This window comes from Vicia villosa, unplaced genomic scaffold, assembly GCF_029867415.1.
Source record: "Vicia villosa cultivar HV-30 ecotype Madison, WI unplaced genomic scaffold, Vvil1.0 ctg.004076F_1_1, whole genome shotgun sequence".
Classification (NCBI taxonomy): Eukaryota; Viridiplantae; Streptophyta; class Magnoliopsida; order Fabales; family Fabaceae; genus Vicia; species Vicia villosa.
The window spans coordinates 84023-92236 of record NW_026706369.1 but is presented as its reverse complement, the minus strand read 5'-3'; positions in this window follow the sequence as shown (position 1 = coordinate 92236).

Here is an 8214-nt window from a genome sequence, read left to right as displayed (position 1 = left end):
AGGTTGGTACCACATGCATAGTGTCAGTTCATACATATGCATACTTTTATAACATGATTGGAAGTATTCCAGTGTTATAAATATTGATGATGTGTTGGTTGCGTGTTTTGTTGAATTAATGTTGAGCATGATTGTCTATTTGAAAGATGTGTTCTGTTGGCATTTGTGTAAATGATGGACGTTCCTGATAATCTGAATATGATGAAATTGGGTGAATGATATAACTATGATGTGTTGTTATTTAAGATGCAATAACATTTGTTAACTGTGATGAGACTCACCCTTACTGTTGACATTTTCAAATTGAGGATAGCTGCTTTCAACTTGGTGAGGATTAGCTCATAAGTCAGTATATTAGTGTAGCGTCAGGTGTCATGCTCTGATATTGTAACACTGGGGGAACGCTAGTTTAGAGTTTATGATGATACTCTATCGTGTTGTTATTGTATTAATTTTGTGGGATATTGCATAGATGATGTTATGCTTATCCGTATGAGGAATTTTCCGCTATGTTAACATGAGATGTTTATGTATTATGATGAATTGTTCCTTAGTGAAAGCATGACAATGAAGTTATGATAAATTTGTTTTAATTGGAATTGTGGCACCCTTGTTTTCATGTTTTACTCTGAATTATTTTATTAATTTCCGCGGGGTTTAGAAGGGTGTTACAATAGTGGTATCAGAGCAGGTCGGTCCTTCCGGCCAATTGTCGAGTCAATTGAGTTGCGCGACAGTTGTATACTGTCGGCGTTTTATCCCTGGGTACACGACATGTGAGTGAATCACTGTCGATACTTGTTTGTTTTGTTGCAGGTGTTAGATTGAAACAAGTGGGGGAGAAGCTTTGCTTCTCGGTTATGTTTCAGTTGTAAGATGATTGATTCAGTAGGCTATTGTTGGCAACAGTGCAAGCGTTGTTGGAGTTTGTTGTTTCCCGAATTGAAGGTGACTTGGAATTAAGATTTGACTGGTAATTGAGTTGGAACATCTTGAAAGAAGATGATTAGAAGTATTTCGTGATTAATTGTAGGAGATGAAAATTAGAAAGTTGCAATGTGTCAGCTATGCTGGTGTGCTGAGAAGTTGTCAGTTGAGTAGCCTTGCGTCTCGGAAGAGGTTCAGTTACGAGTTTGCAAGGAGGATTGCTGTCGTGATGTTTCAGAAAGCGGACTTCGGCGGGGGAATGTGTCGCTTAAGTTATAAGAATGTTTGGAAGTGAAGAGATACGATGAGGGGCTGTTTGGAATGTGATCGAGTTGAAGAGAATGAGTTTTCGAGTGAGATTTTCGTAAGCAAAACGCAGGAAAATTGCTGAATAGCTGCAGAACTTTGAAAATTCATAACTGGAGTTCGGGACATCCGAATTGAGTTTCGTTTGACGCGTCGAAAATCTAACGAGATGAACTTTGTTATAAAAATAGTTGCAGCAGCTATAACGTATTTAATTGCGATAGAATGACGTCGGAAAGAGGTGAAGTTACGGTTACTCTTGTTCTTATAACTAGACTTGTTTATTGGTACTGCACGGGATGTCAGTGTCAGTGTTGAACGGATTGAAGGAATAATTAGAAGGTTTGTTGAGAAGTAATTTTAAGAATTGGATGTACCATTTGAAGAGTTTTGGGAATACCGTATAGAGCGTCGCTGCATGATGTCGATGTTGCATTTCGGATAACGATGGAAAATTCATATATTGGGTTCCGAGTATCAGATTGACATGTCGTTTGAACCTACGAAGAGGAGAGATTATGTTCTACCTTATGGGAGAGTTATAAATACAGTAGATTGCTCCTATAAGGAGATATTGTGAAGTCGGTCAAGGAAGCGTGAAACTTGTTGAATAGGAATGCCTACTACCGTGATTGTTTGAAACAAAATTGAGTGGAACATGTTGTTGATGAGATGTTCGGTAATAAAGATGGTTTGAGGGCCGGTGGATTTTAGTGAGAAGTGAATTAGTAGTAAAGATGGGATAAACTTTATAACTCTTGGAATCGTATTTGTGATGGCAAAGTAACGATAAGTATAAAAGAAGAATTTTAGAGGATTTCTGACACCTATTGATGTGAGGAAGACTTCGTTGAGATTCCGAGTGGAATGATATTTGGACGTGAAGGATGTCATGGAGTTTGGATTAAAACCACGAGTTATGAATGTGGTCTTGGTCTTGCAGGTTAGTTGTATGGTTCAGGATTCGAAGTGTTTAGTGATCATAAGAGTTGAAGTACCTCTTTGGTCAGAAAGGGGCTTAATATGAGGCAGCAAAGATGGTTAGAGTATTTTTTTTAGGATTCAGATTTTGGTTTGAATTACCATCCTAGTAAGAAAAATGTTGAGCTATTGTGTTGCGTAGGAAGTCTTTAAATATGTCGGTGCTAATGGTGAAGGAGTTGGATTTAATTGGACAATTTAGAGACTTGAGTTGGTATGTGAAGGTGATCCTAATAGTGTTAGTTTGGGTATGCTAAGGCTGACTAGTGGTATTCTTGACGAGATTAGAGAAGGTCAGAAAGATGATGTTGAGTTGATCGATAGGTTGACTTTGAATTACCAAGGTAAAGGCGGTGAATTCAAAATCGACGGGAATAATATAATGAGGTTGACTGATTGGATTTGTGTTTATGATGTTTTGAGCTTCGCAAGAATATTCTAGAAGAAGGACATCGTAGTGGATTATTGAACTATGACGATGTTAATGAGTTTGGGTGCAAACTCGGAAATGGACACTATTATGTGTAACACCCTTCTAAACCCCGCGGAAAATTTAACAAAATCAGAGTAAAACATGAAAAAGGGTATTACAACTCCAATAAAATAAATAGATATCCATGTCATGCCATAAAAGGAACGATAAACCAAAAATTATTCAGGTAGCATGTTAACACAGCGGAATATTCTTAACAACTGAATAATTAAACAACCGGAGTCGGAGACTCATAATTCAACCATAAACCATAAACAAAACAGAAGTTTATCAGCCAATTCTAAAATAACGTTCCCGGTGTTACACGACCAGAGCATGACACAGACCCAACTGACTCTAACGAACTACTTGACGAGCTAATCCTCACCAAGTACACAAGCTACTCCTCAATCTGAAAAATAACAACAGTAAGGGTGAGTTTCATTCGCATTAACAAATGTTATAGGAATATAAACAATACAACTTCATCCATACATTATTCACCCAAATAAATTATATTCAGATAGTATAGCAACATTCATCAATTACAGTCATTCATACCAAAATACATACAAATTGTATCATTGGACAACTTCCATTCATGTTACAATTATACACACAACCTAATGCAATGCAACTAAATGCATGTGGTACCAAACATGGGATAACCCATCTCACCGATCCACCACCATAAAGATTCGGCTACTTCTCTCACTAATTCCACACAATGGGAATTAGCTACCGCTGTCCCACCGCCATAAGGGATACAGCCCGCAACATGATTATGAAATGCATGCATCAACCACGACATGCTCATCATTAACATCCACCAACAATTCATAATCATTCATGTCACAACATACAAGCATAATAGTATCATAACCATTTGATATTCACCACAACATAATACATTTAGCACAACAATATATTATCATCTCAACAATCGTACTAGCTAAAACACCGCATAGCATATTCGTACCATTACTCAATCTACTACTAAATACCAATTCACCAAAACCAACAAAAATGATTTTTTTAAAGTTATAATCCCCTAATATACATCATAAAATAGGGAATTAATTCATCTACCAGGTCCTCGAAACGGCGTACAAAAAGAATTAACGGTTCAAAAGTTACGGACATTTAAAATAAACATTTTTCCAAAAAGCTTCAGTGGTAACCGGTTACCTAAATGATGTAACCGGTTACATCACTGACAGTAACTTTTATTTTTCAATTTCGCCCAGTGGTAACCGGTTACCTAAATGATGTAACCGGTTACATCATCGCGAAATGCAGTTCTTCGCCTTTCTAAGACCATGTAATCGGTTACTTCCTTCATGTAACCGGTTACATTACTGATATAGCAGAAAATCACTTTTCTGCAGCACTTCATTCATTCCCAATGCGAACCCAATCATACCAAAACGTCCAAAATCTCATCACAGCACGAAAATGCACATTTATACATACTTCTAACAGGTATTAACATCAGTAATCAACATCAAACATCATTCATGGCAACTCAATTGCATCACACATCATACATTGAACCTAGAGTTCTACAAATCCCAAAACCCCAAACACCGACATATAATCCAATTCAGAATCCTAACATACGAATTCAATCGAATCATTCATAATACCCATAATAGAGGTTAACGAGAAGAATCCCCTCTTACCTCGATGTCGAATTCTTGGATGCTCTTGCTCTTCGCACTTGCTCTTCTCCCAATTTCACGTTCAATCTTCTCTTCTCCTTTTTGGTTCTCTTTTCACAATATCTTCCTCTTTTCTATTTTATGAAAATATAACCTTATTTTAGAAAAAGGCTTTGCAACTGACACACCCCCCAATTGCTACTTGCGACACTGGCCCATTAGCCTCATTAAGCCATATTTCTCAAATAATTCAATTAATTCTAATATTTAATTAAAAAAATTAATTAAATTAAATAAAGAAATTTATGGGGTGTTACAACCCTCCCCCACTAGAAAAGTTTTCGTCCTCGAAAACATACCTTAGGCAAAGAGTTCCGGGTAGGAGTCCTTCATCTGGCTCTCCAATTCCCATGTAACATTTCCACCGGCTGGTCCTCCCCAAGCTACTCTGACCAACACTATCTCCTTGCCACGCAATTGTTTCACCTTCCGATCTTCAATCCTCATAGGCAAAGCTTCAACGGTCAGATTATCCTTTACCTGTACATCATCCACTTGGATCACATGCGACGGATCAGCAATGTATTTCCTCAACTGCGACACATGGAATACATCATGCAGATTCGCAAGCGTCGGTGGTAACGCAATGCGATACGCCACCTCTCCCACTCTTTCTGAAATCTGAAACGGACCAATAAAACGCGGAGTCAACTTCCTTGACTTTAGAGCTCGTCCGATACCAGTCATAGGAGTAACTCTCATAAACACGTGATCTCCTTCTTGAAACTCAAGTTTTCTCCGTCTCTTGTCATGATAACTCTTCTGACGACTTTGAGAAGCCTTCATCTTCTCCTGAATCATCTTAATCTTTTCCGTCGTTTCTTGAACAATCTCTGGTCCAATCATCGCACTTTCGCCAGATTCATACCATCATAAAGGCGTCCTACACCTCCGACCATACAAAGCTTCAAACGGAGCCATACCAATGCTCGAGTGAAAACTATTATTGTAGGTAAATTCGATCAAGGGTAGATAACTATCCCAAGTACCACCTTTTTCCAACACACAAGCACGCAACAAATCTTCTAGCGATTGAATAGTTCTTTATGGCTGTCCATCCGTCTGCGGATGATAAACAGAACTCAATCTCAGCTTAGTACCCAAAGCCTTCTGCAAACCTTCCCAATATTTGGATGTAAACCTCGGATCTCTATCTGACACGATACTCGAAGGGATACCATGTAAACTCACTATCTTCTCAATGTACAATTGAGCCAGCTTCTCCATTGGGTAATCCATTCTCATTGGTATGAAATGAGCAGACTTTGTCAACCTATCTACAATAACCCAAATGGCTTCATAGTTCTTCACCGTCCTCGGCAAACCAGAAACAAAATCCATAGATATACTATCCCACTTCCATTCCGGAATAAATAACGGTTGCATAGCTCCATATGGTTTCTGATGCTCAATCTTCGATTTCTGGCAAGTCAAACAAGCATAGACAAATTCAGCTATTTCCTTTTTCATTCCGGGCCACCAAAACAGCTTCTTTAAATCATGATACATCTTGGTAGCACCAGGATGTATACTCAATCCACTACGATGTCCTTCTTCGATAACACTCTTCCTCAATTCGGAAACATTAGGAACACAAACACGATTTCCAAACCTTATAATACCATTCTCGTCGATTCTGAATTCACCTCCCTTGCCTTGGTTAATCAGAGTCAACCTATCCACCAACTCTACATCAGCTTTCTGACCCTCTCGAATCTCTTCCAGAATACCACTAGTCAGCTTTAGCATGCCCAACTTAACACTGACAGGAGTGCCTTCGCATACTAAACTCAAATCTCTGAATTGTTCAATTAAATCCAATTCTCTCGCCATAAGCATAGACATATGCAAGGACTTCCTACTCAAAGCATCGGCAACCACGTTTGCTTTACCCGGATGGTAATTTAGTCCAAAATCATAATCCTTGAGGAACTCTAACCACCTTCTTTGCCTCATATTCAGCTCTTTTTGATCAAAGAGATACTTCAGGCTCTTGTGATCACTAAACACTTCAAACCTCGAACCATACAGATAATGTCTCCACAATTTCAACACAAATACCACTGCTGCCAACTCTAAGTCATGAGTCGGATAGTTTCTCTCATGCACTTTGAGTTGTCTCGACGCATAAGCGACTACCTGTTGATCCTGCATTAGTACACCTCCTAATCCCAACAATGAAGCATCACAATATACAACAAAAGATTCCGCCGGATTCGGCAAAATCAAGATCGGCGCACTAGTCAACCTCCTCTTCAATTCTTGGATTCCTTCTTCACATTTCGAATCCCAGATGAATGCTTGACCCTTCCTAGTCAACTTAGTTAACGGTAACGCTAACTTCGAAAAACCTTCAATGAACTTTCTATAGTAACCCGCAAGACCAAGGAAACTACGGATTTCGGAAACTGACTTCGGAGCTTCCCATTGAGATACTGCTTCTAATTTCGTTGGGTCAACGGCAATACCATCTTTAGAAATTACATGCCCAAGAAAGCTTACTTCACTTAGCCAGAACTCACACTTTGACAGTTTCGCATAAAGTTTCTTTTCCTTCAATAGTTTTAATACCACCCTTAGATGCTCTGCATGTTCTTCTTCACTCTTAGAATATATTAGAATATCATCGATAAATACCACCACAAACTGATCCAGGTAAGGATGGAAGATCCTATTCATATACTCCATGAAAACTCCTGGCGCATTAGTCACTCCAAATGGCATCACTGTATACTCGTAATGACCATACCTTGTTCTAAATGCCGTTTTCTGAATATCGTCCGTCTTCACCCGAATCTGATGATATCCCGACCTCAAGTCAATTTTGCTGAACACACTCGCACCAACCAGTTGATCCATCAAATCATCAATCCTCGGTAAGGGATACCGATTCTTGATAGTAACTTTATTCAGCTGTCTATAATCCACACACAGTCTCATAGAGCCTTCTTTCTTCTTTACCAACAACACAGGCGCACCCCACGGCGACACACTAGGACGGATAAATTCTTTTTCTAGTAACTCTTCTAGTTGACTCTTCAACTCTGCTAATTCAGATGCTGACATACGATACGGCGCCATCGACACAGGACTAGTCCAAGGAATTAACTCAATAGCAAATTCTACCTCCCTCTCTGGCGATAACTCTCTTACATCTTCTGGGAATTCACATACTACCGGTAAGTCACTACTTACCGCCTTCTTTTTCACTTCCATGGATGCAATCAACATAAACACGGCAGCCCCGTCCTTCATTGCTTCATCCACTTGTCTAGCAGTCATTGCTAAATTCTCGGCACTGACATCATCAGGAAAAATAACTGTCTTCGTGAAACAGTTGATATGAACCCGATTAAATTGCAACCAATTCATGCCCAGAATAATATCAAGTTGTTCCAAAGGAATGCACACTAAGTCCATTCTGAACTCTCTACCAAAAATATCAATTGGACAGCTCAAACAGGCAAACGAAGTAGTCACTGAACCCGACGCAGGAATGTCAATGATCATACTTCCATGAATATCAGATATTTCCAAGTTCAGACGTTTAGCACAATCCAACGAAATAAACGAGTGAGTTGCTCCAGTATCTATTATTGCAATTAAAGGAGTGCCATGGATAAAACACGTACCTTTAATCAATCGATCCTCTGGAGTAGTCTCTGAACCTAATAAAGCGAAAACTTTACCCCCAGCTTGATTCTTCTTTGGTTTAGGACACTGTGGACTGATATGGCCCTCTTCACCACAGTTATAACAAGTCACAGTCCTTCCTTTGCAGTCAACAGCAATGTGACCTGATTTACC